Raw genomic sequence first — 23,779 nt, 5'->3', positions numbered from 1 at the left:
TTTCTCTGATGAAACCTCACCCAGAGTAGTGTCCAGCTCTGGGGCTCCCAACAGGAGAGACCTGGACTTGCTGGAGTGGGTCCAGAGGAGGGCCACAAAAAAGATCAGGGGGCTGGAGCACCTCTCCTATGCAGATGGGTTGAAACTAATGGGATTGCTCAGCCTGGAGAAGAGAAGGCTTCAGGGAGACCTTATAGCACACATTTCAATACAGGAAGGCTGTGGAAGAACTGTTTAGAAGGGCTTGTAGCAGAAGGATGGAGGGCAATGGTTTTACGTTGGAGCACAGCAGATTTAGGTTGGACATAAGGAGGAAGCTCTTTACAATGAGAGTGGTAAAATACTGGGACAGATTGCTCAGGGGTGTGATTGAGGTCCCATTCCTGGAGACATTCAAGATCATACTTGATGCAGACTGGGGCAGCCTGATCTAGTTGGAGGTGTTCCTGATGACTGCAGCAGGATTGTTCAAGATGAGCTTTGAGGGTCCCTTCCAACCCAATGCAATCTGTGAATCTGTGAGATTCAGGTTAGTCATCAGTACAGAGCATGAGTAATACAGTCTTTATCACAACTGTTTTGTTCATTCCTGTTTCAAAAGAAAAAAATAAACCCAGCAGCTGATAATGTTTAGTATTTTTGTGGCACTGCTCATTTCAAATTACAAAACAGTAATTTAAATGTTTCCGTACAAAGTCTAGCTTATACGTAGGTCTCTGAACCACTGAAATGCAGCCTCCACAAAAATAATGTGGTTTGCAATAGCAGTGGAAGAAGGTGGTTTCAGTGAAAAAGTGATTAAACAAATAGCTGTTCCCGTGAACAATGCCAGGAAATGCTCTGTGACTACGCAGGACTGGGAGGCCCCAGATGCCTAAACCGGCATCCAGAAGACACCTGTACAGTACACCACCTGGCACACTCTTCAGCTTCCCTAGGAAGAAGGGAGGCTGACTCACAAAAAATGAAGGGTATTTTCCTCCAAAAATAGTTCCTGCCTGCTGATATAGCCTCTGAGCACTAGAACAAAATGAAGAGGAGAGTACCCAGATATGGATTTGATGCTGCCAAGCCAGTATTGATAGCTCTCAAGGGAAACCAGTATGTAGTCAAGGCCTGCTGTGCTGCTATGTGCACAATACAAGGAGAGTAGTTGTCTCCTTAACAATTACACTGCATTACACTGATCAGAAATAATTTTTATCATCAGAAAAAAAAAAGAAAAAGAAAAAAGCCATCAGCTCCCCACTCCTCAGCATTAGTGTTGCCTGCATGACACTCACTTCCAACAATGAAATTACTGAGTGTGTGGCTCAGGAGGGCACCTGTTTTCTGGCTTGTGTTAGGGCTAGCTAGTATTTCTGTAGCCTTTCTGCTCCCTTGGAGTGTAGTTTAGAAAAAAAACCAACCAAACAAGAAGAAGCAGGACTACATGAAGACTGTACAGTGTGAGTAAAGAGGTTTGCCTTTTCCAGGATGTCTTTGAAGGACACAGCAGACTTCAGGAAGAATAGCTTCTAAGCAGAGAACAAATTTGTAACACCATCTAAATTAAATAGGCTCCTCCTCATTTATGCTGTCAGGATATTAATGGCTTTTAAAACAGGTTAATCCAAGAAGTAACCAAGTGAAAAGAGACAACTATCATTGTTGATGCTCTTTTAATACTCCTATTTCTGCCTCTCTGACTACAAGACATTTCCTGCCAGCTGAAGGAGATGTGTCAGCTGGTGCTCATACATGACTCATGAAGATTCAGTCTGAAATGGGCTGGGTGAGACTTTGGTGGTCTTGGAGGCTAAGTTAAAATTCTTCTGTAACTGGAGAGGAAAAGAGCTGGAAGATATCTCTGACCAAGGCATCCCTCTGCCGTTCCTCTGCCTGAAACACCACGGGAGGCAAACCCAGGATAAACAGAAATTCTGGGGATTCCTTGGCAGAAGACCCTGCTTGGGACTGTTCACTGTAGGGGATGAAGCTTTCTCATGTGCAACATGGATAGCAGACAGTGAAAAAAGGCTGGAAAAGTATTGGGCAGAGGGGAATGCTCAAAGTCCATAGGGCTCCTTCTTAATCTCTGAAGAGCTCTTCCCGGGCCCACTCACTTGTGATGTCAGCAACTGCCACTGAAACAACTGGTTGTGTAGAGCAGCGTGCAGACTGGAGGCAGCCCCGAGAGGCCAGTCGCTTAGAGTTCACCATGGACAATGTTAATTGTACCAGACACTACTATAGGAGGTCTCTTAGAAAAGTTTTTCTGCTTTACACACTTGATTTCGGCATACCAAAATCCCAATAAGTTCTATCTTTCTGCAAGAACAAGTCAATCCTCGGAGGCAAAATATTTTCTATAAGCACAATATAACAATATTTTGTATATGTCTTTGCATATGTCTCCTGCGAGTGACAGCTTAGTTATCACCTGGTAGTTTTCAGGGTAGGGCCAAACGGTCCCAGCACAAACCCAGACAGACACTAAGGTGTCTAGACATGGTCCCCTTCTTTCCCCTCCTTCCTGCAGAAAGCCAGGGTAATGTGGGAAGAGGAACAGAGGGGACAGGACCATGAATGTCTGATAAACAACCCTGTATCTACAGTAAGGGCATGTGTTCTGGCCACAGCCTGGCAGAAACCCTTCCCATTGGGTAGCTATGTGCTGGTTTCATGTCCTATTGGTCCAATCAATCTCAGGTAAGGTTTATATACAGGCTGATTTCTAGTTACCTGTGCTTTGCTTAGCCTTGCTCAGCCTTGCTCTTGCTTTGCCTTGCTTAGCCTTGCTCTTGCTTTGCCTTGCTCAGCCTTGCTCTTGCTTTGCCTTTGCCTTGCTCAGCCTTGCTCTTGCTTTGCCTTTGCCTTGCTCAAGCCTTGCATGCTTGAACCTGCTTGGACCTTGTCTGGTTTAAAACTACCTCAAGTTGCATTGCCTCGAGCTGCCCGGTCCAGGACCTGGGATAAAGCCGCGAGCATACACACCACAAGCTACGAGAGGAGCCACGAGCTTAGGAGTCAGAGCCAAGCCTGCTTCCCCTTGCAACCAGGATTTTGCTGTGTCTCAATTCACCCAGGACAAAGCAAGTGCCTATCACACAAAGCGTTCTTAACAGCCCATCATCTGCTGAAGCCAGACCAGCCATAGAAGACTGCATGGCATTCCTGCTGGCAACCTGCTGTGCCTGGTGCATGAGGGTGCCCCAAAGCTTCTAATAGCAGCAGCACTCTCCATCTGGGTACAACTAGTTGTGAGTAATTAATTACCTGCCTTTTGGCATAACAATTCTTGTCGAGTCTCCCCTGCACTGTGGTCGAGCACCATTTCGCTCCTGGGGTAATCTCTTTCTGTTATATTCCCCCTGGTTTGCATAAAATAGTTAAATTGTTATAGTGCCCAAGTAGTGTACAGTCCTACTGTAAATATATTCTAACCATACATCAAACCTTCTGATACATTTGGCAATTTTCATATTAATACAGGTCATTAGTATTTTTATTAATATTGCCATATCACTTATAATAAAGGAAATACAATATCCCTTTATGACAGTAATGTTGGTCAGTTAGAAAGCCACTTGTCCTCTGACTCTGAAGGGTTATCTAATGCTGAAAGATGTCTCGTTGGCATCAGACAATAGAAATGTACAAGCCCCCTTTTTTTGCCAATGTCCCTCAGCCTCAGATAATATACAAATGTTTTTAAATATTTCTTGTCACTTAAAAAACCCAAGCAGTGTATAACTACAGTAGCATTTGCACATATGTAAATGTGTTGACTAGCTAGCTTTGCTTGATTTTCTTCCGCTTTCAGAAATTAAACTTCTGGAAAATATTGGCAACTTCCACACAGCATTTGAGTTCAAATAAAAAACCTAACACACCCAACAGTGAATTTGATAGTAGGATGATTATTGTGTGACTCACCCCTATAACAACCAACAGTTTATAAAGTATGTATTTGGGCTCTGGGCTGCCCACCTACACTCAATTTCCTCTGACTGTGGAATGTCCTTTGGCAGCTTTGCAGCTAACTGATACTCAGGATTCAGAGCAAAACACTACAACTTGTACAGTATTATTGGTCTAAATGTTGTGGGCTCATATTTCATCCAGTCAGTGTACTGTTACTTGTAAAACACAACCACACCTTGTGAGAAACAAGAATTCACAGGACCACAGCTGGAAATTGTGTGCTCAGATACTACAGACCTGAATGTATAAGAACTCTTAGACAGATATTACTCCAAAAGGCACCTGCAAGTTTTTCCCTTTCTGCCACAACCTTTTGGCTCACAAGTCTGGCAGCATGCTAGTTAAAGAGGAGGCTGCTTGGCCACACACCCTGTGCATGGTGATGTACGAGTGTTGATAGAAATATTGCTTCTTAACTTAGCTACTCCCCTGCATTACTGGAGTGCTGTGCCTAAATGCACATTCATCACTCCTACATCTTGGTCTCCAGTGGAGCTGTGACCACCCCTGTAGAAATCATTGCTGGACATTCAGTGTGCTTCTGTTGCATGTTAAGCTTCCTGTGATAGTGACTGGAAGCTGCTGTAACAGTACCGTCTTTCACTTCTGGCAACTTTCTTTAGGTGAATGTGTATAAAAACTGTTCAATGCTCAGCTTGCCTGTGGCTCTCCTGAGATCACAGTTATTCAAAATAAATATACCTGTATGAAGTCTCAGTCTTCTTGTGTTCATTTCATACCCTTTAAGAAATTTAGTCCTTCTTCTACGTACAACTTTTGCAGAGTCTCTTCTAAGGCAACTGAGTTTCTCTCTGGAGGCAAAGGCTTCTCTTCTTGTCCTGCAAGTCCAACGCTGTCCTTATCTTGTCCCAGTCACAGCTGTAAAAGCTTCTGTTTGGTTTTTTCTTGCATCATGAGAGCATGGGTATGTTGCTTGACTTGCTACACAGCCCAGCACTTCATCAGAAACAGTTCCATAATTATTAACTGAATATCTTAAGAAGTTATAGCAGGTTTCCCTTGTGTTTTGTCAGGACAGTGGACTCATCCAAAAAGAAATAGTCTTGGCTGGTGCCTGGAGCTGGCAAGCTGAATTTTACCTGCATCACTCAGGTTTGGTATGGTGGGGGTAGAGAGGCATGGCCAAGGGTGGCATTTGAGGCCTGGGGTTTTTGCCTGGTTTGGAGGGAGGCTGTGGAAAGCTTTGCCCTAAGGAGGTTTTTTTTTTTTTATAACCATGGCCAAGGAGGACTATGGACTTGCATATTTTATATGCATTTGTACTGTTGTATGTAGTTATGAATAGTACTTCCACTTAGACTTCTAAGTCTTTCCAGTCTGGAGTATTTTCTTTACTCTTTTGGGAAGGGATGAAGAGCATCTGTCTCACTCCTTAAATGAAGACACTGGCCACACTCCACACTCACCACTCTACCTGCTCCACCACCATCAAAACTGCTTGTCTGCTATGAGAATCACAGAATCATAGAATCAATAAGGTTGGAAAAGACCTCAAAGATCATCAAGTCCAACCTGTCACCCAACACCTCATGAGTAGTAAATGATGGCACCAAGTGCCACATCCAATCCCCTCTTGAACACCTCCAGGGACAGTGACTCCACCACCTCCCTGGGCAGCACATTCCAATGGCGAATTACTCTCTTGGTGAAGAACTTTCTCTTCACCTTGAGCCTAAACTTCCCCTGGTGCAGCTTGAGACTGTGTCCTCTTGTTCTGGTGCTGGCTGCCTGGGAGAAGAGACCAACCCCCTCCTGACTACAACCTCCCTTCAGGTAGTTGTAGACAGCAATAAGGTCTCCCCTGAGCCTCCTCTTCTCCAGGCTAAAGGGAGAAGTGAGGCTGAAGGGCAGCTTTGCTCCAGGGAAGGCAGCTAGCTTACTCTTCAGTGTCTGCACACTCTTGGTAGTACTTTGGTTTTGTACGAAAATCAGAATTTCTGTTTAGGTTTTTAACAATGTTTTATATTTTGGGACTACAAAACCAGGTATTAGGGCACTTTACACAATGTTGCTTTCCTTACTAAAGGAAACATTCCAGACCTTTAACTTTTCAGCTTAATTTCTTCCCTTCTCCAGAACTCAAATGACTTAAGGACTTGACATACCTAGGGATGGCCTTGACATCTGTACGTACAACATGAGGATGGAGATATGTTGCTCAATAGCAAAGACTGCTTCAGTGAGGAACTGAACAGAAGACCTTCTCCCCTCCCAACTTCTATCTGAGCAGTGTGCTTAGGGACAGTCAATAGGCTGCCCATTATCTCCTGTGTTTCAGTCAATACTAAACACAATGCTAGTGCTTTAAAACAGAAAGCAACAATAATAGATCATCATATCAGTATTCTGTGCCACTGGAGATAACCAGACCTGTTCCAGAACAATATAATTTTGCTAAGGGATTGCATTTCCTGAAGACATTAAATACCTGGGGCAAAATAAACAAACAACAAACTAGTCCAGGAATCATCTACAAAAAACATGACCATGTGTGGGTGCTGTGAGAGACTAAAAGCTTGTCTCTCCTGATGTGACTCAACAAAGATAAAATCAACAACCAAGGCCACCTTCGGGAATATGCATAAGACAAGATAATCTCCACCCATCAAGTACTCAGGAAAGGGAGGATGGTGAGACAATGGATTCACCACCTGGCCCCTGATTTCCTGAGGGACAATACTTGGACACATAGCTAAGGACTAAAACACTGTATAAAAGACTTGAGCAACTACTGGCTCAGCAGAAGAAAAACAGGGAACCAAAAACACAGAAGAAGAAAAACAGGGAACCAAAAACACAGATGAAGAAAAACACAGGAGAAGGACAATGATGCTGAGAAGGAAAACAGAGAGAATACCAAGAGAGGAAAAATGACAGAGACATCATCATGGAGCCTGGAAGAAGCAGAGCCCCCTCTCTCTGCCCCAAGTTCCACCTGCTGCAACTCATGGAGCTGAAGAGGTTGCCGAGAAGACCACCTCTTTTCTACAGCCAAAGCCTCAGCACCCTTTCTCTACATACCCAACATCTCCTGCAGCACCTTTCCTCCACAGACTCAAAATGTCTTGGGGGGGTGAGGGGTGTGGTAATATAATTCCTTTCCACTTCTCTCTCTCTTCTCTCTATCCCTCTCTATTTTCTCTCTCTCCCCTTCTGGTCCATCCACTTTATTTATGTAATAAATAGTCTAGCTGTTGATATTTTGGCCTCGTTTCTGCCTCTAATTTCACAACACGGGAATATTCAAAAGAACTGAGTCTCTTTCCCTCTCTGGACCGAGACAGGTGCACATGCTGCACATGTCCCAGGATCAGGGAACAGCTAATTCAGCAACGGGACTTATGCTGCTGGTCAAACCATGACAAACAATGCAGTGTCAAGGGCAGACCATCTCACTGGCAGCAATATGAGAAGCCAACAAATTCCAGTTCTCAGAAGCTGTTCACCTCCTAGAAGTTTGTAAATAAAAGGGGAGCTATCATCTTTAGCCTGAATATTGTGGTGTTTTGATAAATAGAAAATCTAATGAATCAGGAGCATTACATTGGATGTATGCAAACTTGTGGCTGTACTGCTATAAATTATATCACCATGCTTGATTACTGGAAACAATATTGCATGAAGTAATCTCTGCAGTTTGTAGGGAGGTCTCCCAATTTCAGAAGTACACTTGTTGATCACTCATTTAGTTTCTTCACCTGAAAGAGAAGACCAGAATCTGTGCAGAGCAGGAAGTTCGAGGTCTTTCAACCTAACACTTTAGCATTTGATCACTCCTGGGAGTTTGGCATTCCTACATGCTGACATAAACATCTTTACCTTGAATCTTTCTATATTGCATTGCGTGAGCCTTTGCTCCAGCTCAAATTTTCTCATTTCAGACTAGTAGAGTTCTTTGCTTCATATCCCACCACTTTACCAGTATTCACAGTACTAAGGCCAGTGAGACAACAAAGGCAGAGGAAAAGTGGATAGGGAAAAGATTTGTGAACTGCAGCATCCTAGGCCTTTTTCCTCTCTTATACAGTTTGCACTATCTGTAACCCCAGTGATTTATGTTGGGTTACTCTGGCATGGCAATCATAATGGGCAGTAGTAGGTCCTCTTGGTTTTGATCCCAGGAGAAAAACTGATTGTGTTGTTCTACTTTCAATTTATCTTCTTCAAAGTTCCCAACATTATATCTCCAGCACTGTTAAGAAGGAAATGTAGTGTGGATCAGACACTGGCTGCTACTGTAGTAGCACAAGCTACTAGAGCATAGGCAAAGGTGGTTGAAAAGTTGGCTCTCACATGTGCTTTCACTATCGCTGGCTCTAGAATAGAAGTTATAGACTTGAATCTAGATTGCCAAATGCCAGGGAAAGAACTAACACTGCTACTGGCACCCATTAATGGACAATTTTATCTAGAGATGTGCAGTGAATTTGTAGGGGCAGCAGGCTTCAGTGGTTAGAATCCTCATACTTTCATTGAGAAAGAGCCATCAATATACAGTCTGGGGAGTGAGATTGAGTCCACACTGAGAGAGGCATTTGAATTTTGAAAGCATCGAATTGATCTTCAATGCCTGTATTACAGTCAGTGCTGTTATGCTAATTTGAAGATTTTCTCTAAAACTGACTAGGAAAGGGCAAGATATTGGGAAGTGAACTGTATTTAAAAATCCAGTTTGTTCTCAGGTATGTCAAAGAAATTACAAGCTCAGCAGAAAGAGTCCCTCAGTCAATTCTGAGCTGAAGCCCTCTTTCAAAAAGCACTAATTGCCCATAGTTTAGAGGGATTTCCCAGTAGCAGAGAGTCACTGGGTCAGATAACAGCCTCCTCTTCCCTTCCAGTGTTTTGGGCAAGAAACTGTCAGGAAAGCCATGTCTTGTTGGAGCTCTGCTTTAGTTTCTAGAGCTATGGATCCAGCATCCTTCATTAGTCCCATCACATTCGCCCATGTTAAAGTGGGGTAGTGGAGATAACTGGATAGCTGTGTATGTTACATCCTCTTTAGCAAACAAAGCAAAATTTAAAATACTGTCAGGGAATGACTGTAACAGCAGTGGAGCTGTCATTGGGCATTTGTTAGTGTAATCCTTTGCCAGATAATAACCACAGCAAGTAGACACCTGTGCTTTTTCTCCATAGTAAACAATGATACTGGAGCAAATGGTCATGCGACCTTCACAGGCAATAGTGTTCCTGGTACAAGTAGTTTGGAAGCCTCAATCTCTTATCTGTTCACTCCTTAGTCCTTCCTTCAAATATCCTACCATCTGTGATTAGCAGAAAGTGCTACCAATTTCATTGAGTCTGCTTGTGGACCACTTCTGTGCAGATAGAAAGGCTCCTTGTAAATAAACAGTTCAGGTGACTCTATCCATTTTGTAATGATCATACTAAACTACCTTGCCCCTCATACATAAATGAAGGGTTGGAAGGCCATCTACCTGCAATTGCCTTGATGCCTCTCATCATGGGAATGTCATTGACATGTGCAGAGGGAAGAAAGGCTAATGCTTTCCTCAGAAGTATGAAAGGGTCAAGATAGGCCATAAGAAAGTGAGGGACAGGTCATTTTGTGGAATGAAATGTCTCAGGTGGAGTCACCGTCCCTGGAGGTGTTCAAGAGGAGATTGGACGTGGCACTTGGTGCCATGGTCTAGTCTTGAGGTCTGTGGTGACAGGTTAGACTCAATGATCCTCGAGGTCTCTTCCAACCTTAGTTATACTGTGATACTGTGATCCCAGACAGATTTAGAAAAAAATGCTCTAACTATACAAAGGAGGGAAAAAAAACCAAACAACCAAAACCAAACCACACATAACCAAAACCAAACCATAAATACTGTTTCGCATTCCATCATTCAGTATTCTGAGATTTATCAGCAGACCTTCAGACAAGTAAGCGAGTAAGTACACAGAGGTATTTTTACAGATAAAGAGTATCTCACTGGTTTATTCTCTTTTGTCCTACCCACCCTAGATTATTCCCCACCAAGCAGAACTCCGGAGGACCAACCTCCCACAATATAGCATATGAGTATTGGCAGGCTCATGTCTTGTCAGTCCCATGCACTTCCTGGAAGTAGCAAGAACAATTGATAATGTTTTGGTTATTGTCAGGTGAAACAATGCAGTGCACTGGGAATAAGGAGATAATGAGGAAGAAGGGTGGCTATGTGTACATTGCATCTTCTGAGCTGCACCATTCAGCTGTGCAGTGAAATTTCACAAAGGCAGATGTACAGGGTAGATCCCTTCCTACCTCACATCAAAAGATCAGCCACAGAGCCTACCTTGTGATGAAGCTACAAAAGATTTGCTGGAATAACTTGTTCAGTACAGTAAGATTGCAACATGATCTTCTTCCAGTGATGGATGAAAGTCAGGATGACCCTTTTGAGGCCTCCAGCTCCAGTGTGCCATCACTGGTTGTTGCACAAATGCTCTCGATTGTGGATGATTGCTTGATAGGCTTCTATACAAGGTACTTTGATATGTTGAAAGTGATTATTTGAATTAGCATGTCTTGTCAATGGCATATGAGAAAGCCTAATTTTCACTCTTACTCATAGACAGAACTTCCATTACTGAGCCCCACACAGCTTTACAATTAACCCCATAAACTTTATCCCTGAATAACCTCAGTAGCAGATTTCTTTATGAAGTGAATACTTGATACAGCTTTATGTAGGGAAAGATTAAAAAAAAAATCAAACAAAAAAAATCCCATGGAAACCTGAGAACAAAGCTTTAGGAAACAGCTTGGGGCAGAAGACAAGCTGGGAGCCTCCATTTTCAGTTGACCTCTGAGAAAAAAATGAAATGCTTTTAAAAATACATTACTGTGATCCTTCAGGTGACAGCCATAGCATGGAACACCTCTGGAGCTGTTTGGTTGCTGAGGGTTAGCCTCAGCAGTCATCTAAGCACCACACGGCTGCATGATCACATCATTCTAGCACCAGCAGGATGAGGATGAGAATCAGAAGGGCAAAAGTTAGAAAACTCGTGGGATAACAGAAAGGCAGTTTCATGAGTAAAAAGAAAAAAAAATTGCAAAACAAAGGGAAAACAAATAAAACAACCAAAAAAGGTCCCACAACTGTTCTTCACCGCCAGCCAAACAATGCCCAATCAATCCCCAAACAGCAGCAGCCCTCATAATCTTTTCCCCCTAGCTTTTGTTGCTGAGTATGGCATCATATGGTATGGCATATTCCTTTGGTCATGTGGTGGGTTGAAAATTCCCCCCAACATTAAATTTGCCAGACCAGATCAGTTGGAAGCAAATGAAAGCTGTATTTACAAGCAAAACTACAATCTACAATGAAATGCAATGAATATGTATAAAATACACAGTATTTGCAATATTTACAGGTATTTACAATTTATAAACAACACAAGGACCCCATGGGCAAAAACCAGGGGAAGCTAATAGCTTCTCCCTCCCTGACCCCCTCACTCCCCTGTACATAAAAAGGACAAGAGAAAGGAGCAGAGATACATTTTGTTAGACTTAGCCAAAATAATGCAGCCAAGGTCAAGCAGAAGCAAGTTAGTATCTCCCATCCCAAGGAAGCGAGAAGAGAGAGTGATTTTGTACAACTAGTTTAAGTCCTTTACCTGTCCAATGTGATTGTTTAGAACTATCATTATTTTCCTTTTTACACCCAATAGTGATTTATTTACATTTTACTACTTTCTGTTCAAGATATGTGAATTTTTTTTACAGGCATAGCCTAAAACCACAGAAAGAGTGATTGGTCACTGGAATGGACTGCCCAGGGAAGTGGTGGAGTCACCATCACTGGTGCTGCCATGGTTTAGTTGATTAGATAGTGTTGGGTGACAGGTTGGACTTGATGATCTCGAAGGTATTTTCCAACCTGGTTAATTCTATTCTATTCTATTCTATTCTATTCTATTCTATTCTATTCTATTCTATTCTATTCTATTCTATTCTATTCTATTCTATTCTATTCTATTCTACCATAGGTCAGTTGAGATCAGCTGTCTCAGATGTGTCTCCTATCAGCTCCTTGTACACACCCAACCTACTCACTGGTAAAGCAGTGTGAGAATGGGAAAGTATCTTGATGCCATGTGAGCACTGCTGTGCAACAGCTAAAGCATCCCTGCATTATCAACACTGTTTTCAGCACAAATCCAAAACATAGCCCCATAAAGCTATGACAAAGAAAATTGACCCTATCCCACCTAAAACCAGTAAAATGGCTTTGATGGTGTGATGCAGGATGCAGCATCTTTTACACCCCATTGTAAAAGAAACCTTCCCTCACCTCAGAAAATGCAGGGCCAGAAGCAGAGGAAATTAATTGTCTTTATGGATATTTATTGCTGTGCTTTTGATATTTGTATTTAGAGTTACGTGTGATATGCTTGAATGGCTGCTGACAGGTATAACATAGTATCTTTGATTACAGGAGGTACTGCCATCCAGTACTGCAGAGTCATTGCAGTCATTGCAGTCTCTTTCAGTCATTTACCTTTCAGTCTGATTTTAACATCACTGGCCTTCCTCTCTCCTCCCTGAAAGGATATTTTACAATGTATGGCTGATCACTGTCTGCTGTAATTCCTAAAGAATCTAAATGTGCTTCAGAGAGGAGGAAATAGGTATCTGTGACTCACCCCTACTTCAGCTGAGTTCTCTGGTTCAAGAGGAAAATGAAAAGACGGGCCCTAAAAAAATAAAATAAAATAGGAAGCCGGAAAACCTAAGCTAAACAGGAAGAGATATTGAATACAGTCAACTGGCTTCAGAAGTAGCAAACAACTGATCCATGAGAAAGTAACAATAGGCTAAGAAATTAATTATTCCAGATGTACTGCATATCCTGCATCCATGGGTAATAGCAGACTCAAGCGTATTAAACGTATAGCCTACTTTGCTTTTCATGAGGCCAGCTTCTCACACACAGACAATGAACAGCACCTGGCCCCCACACAACTCCATCAATTGCCATGTGAGGTGGTATATTAGCACCTGCTCTTTACCAGAAACCTTCTCACTTGGAGACAATGTGTGGCACTGTGGAGTTTTCTGTGTCGCTGGTGTGTGTTGAGTCACTGAGGTCAGACACAATGGCTTTAAAGGGTCATGAGTTGTGTGTCTGCAAAATCAATGAATCAAATGCTTGTCATCCTTCTGCTGCTGCTCAAGAGCAAGATGTTCAGTCCCATGAAACAATGACACTGTGTCACAGCCTGTCTTGCCGTGACAGCTCGTACACATTGCTCCCTATTCCTGGCTGTCACGAGGACAGCGGTTCACGCAGCACACTCACTCTGGCCTTCTGGACAGCTACTGATGGCACCAGGATTGTCACTCTGCTGGCTCACACAGAAATTAATACCACACTTCATGAAAGAATTATTAAAAGTGCATGATTTTATCTGCTGCATCAACAGAGTCTCAGGTGATACAGGGTAACTCACACCAGACTCTGCTAGCACCAACAAGCATGAAGACTGTCTCATCCCAAAGCAATGTGGGACTTCATGTTTCAAGTCCCAGTGCATACACACATCTGCAACCCATGTTACAACATCACTGTATTGAGCTAATGTCACAGCAGTTGCTGGAAGTGTTACTATGGCAGACTGGCTTTGCAACAAGAAAGCATAACAGGTGGTTGCCTAGAGCAGAAAAATATTAGAAGCTGCACAGTGTCTGTGCAGCATGTGAACGGAAGCAGGTCCAGAAAGGCTGAATGTTCTCCAGTCATGCTGCTGACCACAGTGTAGGGTGCTCCACTTGTATGCACCTCTCCTCATTCTAAAAGGTAAGGTACTGATAATCTTTCACAGTAAAGGTATGGCCAGTAAGTGCACACAAAGTCTCATACCATTAACAAGCTTAAGAGGAAGCTATTGCTTGACTGGATTCAACAGCAGTAATATATTTTTCCAGGCAACTGAAAAGGATTATCTTCAGGGTATCCTGCTGCTGTCCCTTTTCTGAATGCCTAGGTAGAAGGCTACTGTATTGCCTAAATAAAACTGATTTCCTACAGAAGAAAAATTCAAGCCACACACTTCACGTCTGCATTTAGATGCAAGTTTTTGCTGAGTTTTTATCTAAGGTTCATTGTGTTCATTTCAAGTAGAGGCTGCTCTAAGCATCCAGTACACTCTTTGCAAAGTAGTGCCCAGGCCTGGGTTTTTACAGTGTAAATCCATCTACAGTTTTGTCACAGCCTTTAATTTTAATTTTTTTTTCTTACTCTGGGAAAAGCACAAATGTGACCTCCAACTACCACAGATTATATATCAAATTTTTCTAATTTCAGGGAATTTGGAGAAGAGCTGACACACCAACAGTGTGAGGGAGAAAGCTTCCCCTAGAAAGCTCCCCACCTGATGATGGTGTCATTCATACTGCTGCTGGTAATCCACCAAGCAGCGCCCTTCCTACTGAGTCACTGCTCTGATCTAGCATGAGGCATTACTGTACCCACAAGTTTCAGTGCCCAGGTGCCCTCACTGGCTCACTGTACAGCCTTGCCCCAGGGGCAGGCCAGTAAAATGATTTGCATCCTCATCTGAAGCCAGGGAGGGTAGTTGCATGGCTGTCTAATGATAGGGGACACAGGTCTGTTTGTTCATGACCTACCTCTTTGTCCCGTTCTTTTCAATCTTTTCTTTGAGTACCTGGGGGTGCTTGCAGGTCCCAGTAGCAGGACCACCAAGGGGGTGTGCCCAGGACAGAGGGATGTAAAGGAAGAGTGGGGCACTGGGCAGGCAGCCCTGGAGACCTCACTGAAAATACTCCCAAAGTATGACAAACAGGAAAATAGAGTGCAACCATTACATCCAGAGGAGAAGGTAAGAGCTATCAGGGAAGAATATGAAAATCATAGTGAGAAAGAGAAAAAGTAAAAATAAACAAAGGCCTCTGCTGCCTCCTTGGCATCAGCTTCAGTGACCATGTCTGGTTCTGAGGAGCAAATCTGCTGGCAGCTTCATGCAGGCATTGCACAGGGTTGTGCTCCTAGCCCAGGCAGAGAGTATGGTATAAAGGCAGCTGATGCTGGGGAATAACCATTCTGCCCTCAGCAACCACCACAGGAGAGGGGTGGGGTGATGCCATTTGTGTACTTCATCCTCTGTATTTCATTATCCAAGTTTCCTCAATAACCTGCTGAGGGAAGAGTGAAGGCAAGACACTGCTCTCCAGGTTGCATAGATGTAGCTGCCTCCCCGCAAAGAGGTACTAATGCTTCTCCCTTTTCTCTCGTGGATTCTTCTACCCGTGTATTTCTCCCTTCAGCCACGTATTCATGGCTAAGGGAAAGTGATGGGAAATGGTGACTTCAAAGAACACGAGGGTACAAATTGTGTCACCTAGTCAATAGTTTTTCTTCATGAGTATTTTATGACCTCAGGGCTGGGTTAGCAGTTAGAAAAGTAAATCAGGTATTAAAAATTATTAGGAAAGAGATAGAGAATGAAAAAAAAAAAAAAAAAAGAGCGAGAGAGAGAAAAAAACCCCACACATTATGTTGATAGTTGGGAGGCCAAAATACTTGACTCAAAATACTTGAAATCAGCTAAAGGTTTGTCAAAAGCGCCATGTCAGACTCTGAAAAATAACCTGAAAAAAACTAGAGATAGGAAGAGAGGACCATGGTGTGTTCTTGCCCCTGCATTACCCCTTCCCATGCCTCTGCCTATGGCACAGTCAGAAATTAAATCATGGGGCAGACTGATCCAAGACCTAAACCGGTACAGCTGTTTCTATGTCCTTACTGTAGTGCATCAGATATGTACAATGAGCATTAAGTTAATTACCTGACTAGGACTGGCACTTGCCGGAGGTACACAGGGAGACACATTTCTGTCAGTGCAAAATGGTGAGAAAACAGCACATTCTTCTAATTCAGACAAGCAGAAGTGGCAGAGCAGGTTGTGCAGGATTCTGCTCTCACCCCTGGAAATCTGCTGACACTCATGAATTCCTTTGCTAGGAAACCAGAAATGAGGCTGGAGGTGCAAGACATTGGCAAATTAAACCCAGAGAGTTTCTGAATTACTTGTTCCACTTCATTCCTGCTCTTTCCTGTTTGGCAAATTCATTCCAGTTTTGAAAGGTTAGTAAGGCCTGCAAAGTTATGTTTTACTAATTGACTGCAAAACTTTGTGTTCAGGCTCCCTGATTGTTTGGACATGGTCAGGAGTGTCAGACTGATTTTTGTTAACTGGAACTCCATATCCAGAACTGTGGGGGCTTCCAACACTGATACTTTTAGCACTACAAGTAGGTGGGGACTGTCAACCGGACCTGGTGCTCTTGAGTACAAATGAGTTTGCTTCCAGACTACACCAGTGGCAGTTAGGTCTGATTCATTAAAAACAAGTATCTGAAGCCACATGTAGTTCCAAAAAACCTTTTCTGCTTCCCAACACTTCTTCCAGGGGCCAGGTTTTCCTTGTTTACCTCCAAAGATAGTCCCTCCTCTTCTGCCTACTTGGGCAAAGTCAGAGCTGGGTGCCTGTGAAAACCAAGACGGTACCTGGACGCTTCTCACCCTTATGACCTTCTTGATCCCTGCTCCTACAAACAAACCAATTGGCATGCTAATGGATGTTTTTGGTTTTGTTTTTTTTTCTCCTTGTCTCTCATTTTATTTGGTATTTTTGTGAAGTCCTGAATTACATACAAGGAGCTCAGCTTTCACGTTAAAAAAACACAGTCTGCTGTTATCCTTGTAACTGTAAAAAATGAAGCTTTTATGTCCAAAACCAAATGACATCTCATACATCTGATTCTTGAAATTTTACTGGCTTGAAGACAAAACAATGATGTTAACAGTTACAACACGGGGGTTGGTTATAATTTTGAATATCTAGAATTGCTATCACTGTCTATGTGATTTCATGAGCACAGGGAATGGAGGACACTAAAAATCATTTCAGGCAGCCTGAGGCTGAAAGCAGTACAGTCTCTTCCAGCTTATGAGCTGCTAGAACAGTATCTTCCTGCACGATTGTGCACTCCTGGATGAATAACATACACTGAGCTGGAATACTTTAGTTTGCAACTTGAACAGCAATCACTATGCATATTTTGTAACTCATTTATGTCATAGGAGAAAATAAATCTCCCATAAAATTATCAAGAAACAACTGTTTTACTGGGCAGACTAAGCAGAATTTCTTGGATTACTGAATTCAGTCTGACAGGTGTCATTTGTCATTTCCATAAATTGATACCATTATTTTTAAAATTTTCTGGGTTTCTCTCATGTCACTTTCTCTGATGGACAACCCAGAATGTCCTTCTTCTGACAGTTTGACAGTTTGCTTATATGCAACCTCTGCTTAACTGTAGCTACTTCATAATTATTTGTGCTATCTCTGTCCTTTAATCTAAGTAAATCTCCTTCTGCAGTGTGTTTGTACATCCAAGCACATGGCTTTTCAGCCTTTGCTTTGCTATCTTTGTCTCCTCCTATCTAACTGACTCTCTTTGCTTCCCTCAGTCTTTCCCTTCCCTGCCCCCTCAACTTGCCTTTTTCTTTGGCATGGCTGACTGGGTTTGTATGTGATGTCTCCAAAGGAAGGGTTTGGAGTTTTTTTTCTGTGCTTACATCAGTATTCTTCTAATTCAGCACATTGAAGTTCTGGGGGGTTTTGGAAAGAAAAAAAAAAAAAATAAATCCCACTTCACAACACTCAAATACATGATAGGTGAGCACTTAAATGTGAACTGGGCAAGCAAAGTAAAGGACAAGGAGATATCATTTAAGACTCCAAATCCATACAAGGTTTCCAGGAATCTTTAAAACTTAAGCCCACCCAACAGCCAACAAAGCTAGGGATAACTGAGCACAGACTATGTAAACCAGAAGAGTACCTGGTTTTACACATTACTCTCCAGAGACAGACAGTCTTAAAGTTCTTTAAATAGTATCACTTCCCAGATGGCTGCATTTAGTCGATTACACTTATAATGAGCAACAAGAGGCTAGGGAATGCTTTCTGTGAGGCCAATCTTCTCAGAGGGACTTTACCCAAGTATGTTGAGATGTGCCTAATACACCTCTGTAGGACTGGTTGTGACAAACTAATTAAATTCCCTCTCCTTTATGCAGAGACTCAAGCCCATTTATCTCACCTCCCACAAAAAAATTGCCCAGTGTGATAGATGACAGGCTGCATGATGCACCTCCACCTCTCCCACTTTACAGAGACTACAGAGACTACAGAGACTTTACAGAGACTACACTTCACAGAAGCTGTATCAGATAGGGGTAAAGTACTAATCATGTGAATGGTTTTGTCATCCATTGACACAAGATGCATTCGCTCTGTGGGGAAAGAGGAACGAGGCAGACTGTACACCACATCCTGTATTTTAGCCAATGTACTGGTTAACATGAAACAGCAGAACAAGGAAAAAGGACCAACACTACGTCTCCTCTCCCAAGCACTGTAAGAGTGATGCATGAAGAGGTGCAAAGGGTTATGTTCTTCTGAGGATCTACTTCCAAATCCCAGGAAAGAAGAGGAAGGTTCATAACATGCTGTTTATCTTGTCCTATGTTTCCCTGTCAAATATAAGTGGAAAGAATACTTTTGGATAGACTAGCAATACAGTACTCTTATGCACTCATCAGCAAGGCAGAAGCTATGCCTGCCCTTAGAGTCTCATTAATGTACTCTGGTTTTCAATGGATGCCACAGGTTAATTACATATAAGCAGTAATTGCAGAATCAGAGAAAACATCCAGTTGGAACAGACCTCAAAGATCATCCAGTCCAACCCTCACCCTAGCACTAAAGGGTCAACATTAAACCATGTCCCTAAGTGCCAGGTCCACATGCTGCTTAAACACTTCCAGAGAAGGTAACTCTACCACTGCCCTGGGCAGACCAATGCTCAGCTATTATAAACACAACTAGTCTCCTTACTTTAGTGAAAGTACACTGATTCATACTGGTATAGAGTGGAAGCCTGCATGAGGATGTATTTGAAACAGCCTTGATGGTGCTATGGAAAGCCATTTTTGCCCAGCTTCAGAGCTCAGACCCTTTGGCTCAAAATGTCCTTCTCCCCAGAGTGAAGCTGGACTCTCAGTGCCTGGAAAGGAGTAATGCAGAATGGGGCAGTTTTGCAGGTCTTTTCACAGTGCTGAGTCAGGGGAGTTCTTCCATACCACCTCCTTGCAGCTATTCTGTATGGTGCAAATACATGACAACATCTGAAAGAAGATGTGCTGAAGAAAACAAGGAAACTGTGCCCGGGAAGTTTAGGCTGGAGGTGAGGTGAAAGTTCTTCACAGAGAGAGTTGTTTGCCATTGGAATGGGCTGCCCAGGGCGGTGGTGGAGTCACTGTCCCTGGAGGTGTTCAAGAGGGGAGTGGACGTGGCACTTGGGTGGTCTTGGGTGACAGGTTGGACTTGATGATCTTTGAGGTCTTTTCCAACCTTTTCGATTCTATGGTTCCAACCCAGGTGATTCTATGACACTGGTAGAAACCACAAGTAATATAGGATTAGAATTCAAGATGATTTCACAAGTGTCATTCAAGACTTAATAAACAGACATGTTATCTGCTGGACATACAAACTTACCTATCTGTTTTGCTTGGCATTTTCAAGGCCCCAGTAATTGGTTCCTACAGAAGCAAGAATTATTCAATTTATATATTCAAAAGAGTCTGTAAGAATGAAAGGTCTGAAATAGATTTCCAAGGGGGATCTGCACCATCTCTTTACTTGGCATATTTAGGAAGACAGTAGACAAATGTTTAAGAAATTATCTAAGTAGAGATGATCCTGCCATGGGACTGATGGATGAACTAGAAGAGCTCGTTTAGTCACATGCCACATTCCTTTTCTTCTCTTTCACTTTTTCTCCTTAATGCCCACATTCTCCTTTCTTGGGAACAACAGAACTCAAAAATGTTATTTGATTGCCTCTTTTCTAAATATAGTGCAACTTTAGTAGCCACACACAAAGTTGTATTTCATATTATCTAATTGTCCAATGCCTGTCTTGGTTTTTCAAGTCAATAGTTCATCTAAATTAGTTGCAAATTAGATCATTTAATTGATCCCAGTCCCGGTTTACAAAAGGTTTTCTATATTGTGTGCTAAAAGTTGTAGGCACATATAAACACAGACTGCCATGACACAGTACTTACATATTGCCAATCTCACACTCTCATCGTTTTGAAGCTGCATTGGCCCTTATGGATTTTCATGCTGACTTTGAAGCTTTTAACATGATGTCTGGCTTTCTTTGTCAGGAAGTTTCTGCCAACACACTTCTAAGGAAGTCTTTGTGCCTTTAGAATGAAGTTTTATTTTTTCTATTTTTCCTTCATTTTATATGCTTTTATTTGCTTCACAAAAAGTTCTTAGGGAAAAGCAGAAACTCAGAACTCCCATTAGTAATTTGCTATGTCTGGGTTTTATTAGAGTCAGATGCTGAAGGAGTATATTTTCAGGTTGTCCTAGGTTTGGCTAGGATAGGGTTAATTTTCATCACAAGAATTTGGGAGGGGCCACAGCCAGATGGACCAGCAATGAGGTACTAGGTATTATACAACTGTCATGCTGGCTATACCAGAGAGAGGGCTGTAAGAGGGAAGGCTGCCCATGCCAATTGACCTCTGGGGTAGGCTTTTGGCCTGGGCAGCAAGCACCAGGTGTTCATGTTGCATTTTATATTACTAATTTTATATATTAATACTTCACCATTGTTGTTATTCCCATTCATTCATTCTTTGTATTGTTCTGTTAACAGAACCCATGGGGGTTTGCATTTTGCTCCCAATTACTCCTTCCCATCCTACTGCGGGAAGGGTCTGGGGAGGGCAGTTGTGTGAGTGTCCACCTGGGGCTCAACTTTAGCTGGGCCTGAACCACAACACAGGTTCACATTGACAATCAGCTATATTTGCTGTGTTCAGATTGTCTCTATATTAAATCATGGTTCAGAGGCTGGAGGCAGAGAGATGGTATGATAAGCAGGGTCAAAGGAAGATCAGTCATGACATAGGTGAGATTCTCAGCCTCTGAATAGATATGGAAGAATCACTGAGGAAAATTATCATGCTGAGCAAGTGCAGGGAAGGTACTACGGCAAGGTGTCAATTAAGTTGAATACCTAAGAACTGATCTGATAGAAAATGTTCAGCCAGACAGAAAGAGTGCATCAAACCTGAGCAGCAAGTCAAACAGTGCTTGTGGATTCTTAAAGGAAATTTCTAAAATCCCATAGCATTTGGAGCATCAGAATACTCCACTCAAGAAAGAAATGGCCTAGTGACAGCTCTGTAAGAAAAGTGTAGAAACCTCACAAAAAAACTGTGTAGGCTCCATTCTACGACCCAAGCTAAACAAAGTCATGACTGACCTGACTTGGTGGTGGTGGTGGCAGCACTGCTTGGATTGTGAGGCTGGAGTAGGTAACATCAATTGTCCCTTCCATCCAACATTTATGTGGTTCCGTGACTTTTATCCACAAGGACCAACTTACTTTCAGATCTGTAGCAAACATACAATATAATGCAGGGTTTTTTTTTCTTTCCTCAGATATATGTACATTTTCAGCAGTCTCTCAATTATAAAAGTAATTTTCACAGTCAGTAAATGGATCATTTATTGATTTTCATCTATAAATCCAAGCAGCTCCACAAACAATATGCTGATGATGTACTGAGGGCTAAGAGAAATTACTTACATTCACAGGGAGAAAATCTCTAAATTGACAGCTTTTCTTTGATAACTGGAGCTATAATTTCAAATGTCAAAAACCTTTGACATGCCTCATAGATTACATCTTAAAGAAAGCTGTGCTTCTGTTTAAAAGCTGAAGTGAAAGGACTATTTTAAATTGTAATTTCATCACACTCTTTAGGATGCAGTGTTTCATCTATTTTTCTCAAGTTTGAGTTACTCATGCTGCCAAAGAGCTCTGTCTTAGTGCAGAAACTAATCTCCACTGGAATTCTGCACCTACACTTAAATAAAAGGGAGGAAGATTTAAAAGTATAATTAATTAACAGTCCGTATCAGGACTTTGACTTGTAAAGGGTACAAAAATGCTTGCAACCCAAAATGCAGGCTTAAGCTCTACTCCTTCCAAAACCAAGCTCTGAATGCTTGCAACCCCTGGGACTGAGGTCCTGGTGGTTCTCCAAAAGCAATACAAAGGACAAGAAATAGATGACTCCTTTTGGCTGTGATTTCATCTCTGCAGCAGGATTCTGCACAGCAGTTAGATTGTAGCCTACACCTCTATATACAAACTCATGTCTCACTATATCTCCAATTGCAGTCAAAAGCAACCACGAATGTCTGAGGTCACACTTGTTTTTACCATTCCTCTCCATTGCAGGACTTTCTGGAGAAATAGCCCACACACCACCTAAATCCCACGATGATCAAAGACACCAGAGCTGTTCCCAAGGGCCAGAGTTTAAAACAGCCTCAAGACTCAATATAGGTCCATCTTAAGGGACCTGCTACTATCAGAGGGAATTGGACATATTTATGCACAAAGCCAGGATCATTCATCCTGAAGATCAAAATTAATTATAATTCCTTACAAGTTTTTGCAGGATGAATTTTGTATGTTATCTGAAAGCCTCCTCATGTACCTTCTGGTCCTTTAATAGCTGTGAATGTGCATCTTCTGTTTCTGATGATTAAAAGACATGAGGAGTTTGAGGGTCAGGGCATTAGTTTGTCTGCTTTTCTCTACCTGCTCCAGTAGAATCCTTGGTGCTCCTTCTCTATGTGATGTGGGTTTATTCCCTAATTTTCTCCTTCTCTTTTGCAGAGCAGAGATCTCACAATGAAAACACAGTGAGATTTTCTGCATCATACTCTGAATTTAGTTCTACTGGTCTGTTTAAGAAAAACACCTATAGTTGCTTAAAAAGCTATCTCTGGAAGAGAATGTTTAAGACAGTTAAGATAATGTTTAATGCTGAATGATTAAAACTACCATATTTCTGGAGAGCTGCCATGGATGAATCCATGTTTAGCATTATTTTTGCAATTTCTGACAGAAGTATATTAAAACTATTTTTTTAGCCTAAGGGAATCTAGCAAACAGAATGGAAATATCTTTTCTCACAGAGATCACAGAATAACAGAATCACAATGGTTGGAAAAGACATTTAAGATCATAAAGTCCACCCATTATGTAACTCTGCCAGGGCCACTACTACACCATTTAAAACTTGTCATCCAGGGATGGCAGCTCAGCTGCTTCTCTGGGCAGCTTGTTGTCTTTGATAATCCTCTAGTTCTGCTGGCCTCACTATTCATGAGCCAGGCCAGGATGTTGTTGGCCTTCTTGGCCACCCAGGCACACTGCTAGCTCATGCTCAGCTGACTGTTAATCAACAGCTCCAGTTCAATTCCTGGCAAGCAGCTTCCCAGCCACTCAGCCTCAAGCCTCTAGCATTGCATGGCATTGTTGTGACCCAAGTGTAGGACCTGGCACTTGGCCTTGTTGATCCCATTGAAGTTAGCAGTGTGATATGAACTAGGTATTGCTTCTAGATTTCCTGCCGGCTGTTCAGACAGTTCTTTCTACACATTTCTCCAGTGTTCGCAGAAGTCTTTAGCTTCCTGCTTAAGCTGACTTCACCAAGCTTTAACTCTCTCACATGGGAAAGCCAAAGACATCCATCCACCACCATACAAAGGACTGAAGCTACTGTCACCACAATCAACAGTCTTGCAGTGGATCATGGCACAGACTTGGACTGACTCTAAATAGGAAAGAAAAAAAACCAGATAGGATGACTTT

The 23,779-nt window shown here is 42.3% G+C and overlaps 2 long non-coding RNA genes across 3 annotated transcripts in view; one reads left to right on the top strand and one right to left on the bottom strand.

Moving 5' to 3' along the window:
• The first annotated feature begins 2,836 nt into the window (after nt 1-2,836).
• Nucleotides 2,837-6,138, top strand: LOC137445656 (uncharacterized). 2 transcript variants are annotated; one of them, XR_010988448.1, is made up of 3 exons: nt 2,837-3,242; nt 5,001-5,079; nt 6,064-6,138. It is a non-coding gene; the product is annotated as an uncharacterized lncRNA (long non-coding RNA). The 2 variants fall into 2 exon arrangements; XR_010988447.1 differs by having other exon boundaries at nt 5,001-5,084; nt 6,064-6,137.
• A 13,457-nt stretch (nt 6,139-19,595) lies between these two features.
• LOC137448533 (uncharacterized) overlaps nt 19,596-23,779 on the bottom strand; it is a 65,953-nt gene continuing 61,769 nt past the window's right edge. Inside the window, exons 3-4 of the long non-coding RNA XR_010989126.1 lie at nt 21,371-21,501; nt 19,596-19,625 (exon numbers count right to left, since the gene is read on the bottom strand). This is a non-coding gene — a long non-coding RNA (uncharacterized lncRNA). The remainder of the gene's footprint in view (nt 19,626-21,370; nt 21,502-23,779) is intronic.

Source organism: Melanerpes formicivorus, unplaced genomic scaffold, assembly GCF_026170545.1.
Source record: "Melanerpes formicivorus ecotype bairdi unplaced genomic scaffold, bMelFor1.0.p_v2 SCAF_2, whole genome shotgun sequence".
NCBI lineage: Eukaryota > Metazoa > Chordata > Aves > Piciformes > Picidae > Melanerpes > Melanerpes formicivorus.
Note: the sequence above shows the minus strand (reverse complement) of the source record. Positions and strands in the feature narration are given on the sequence as shown.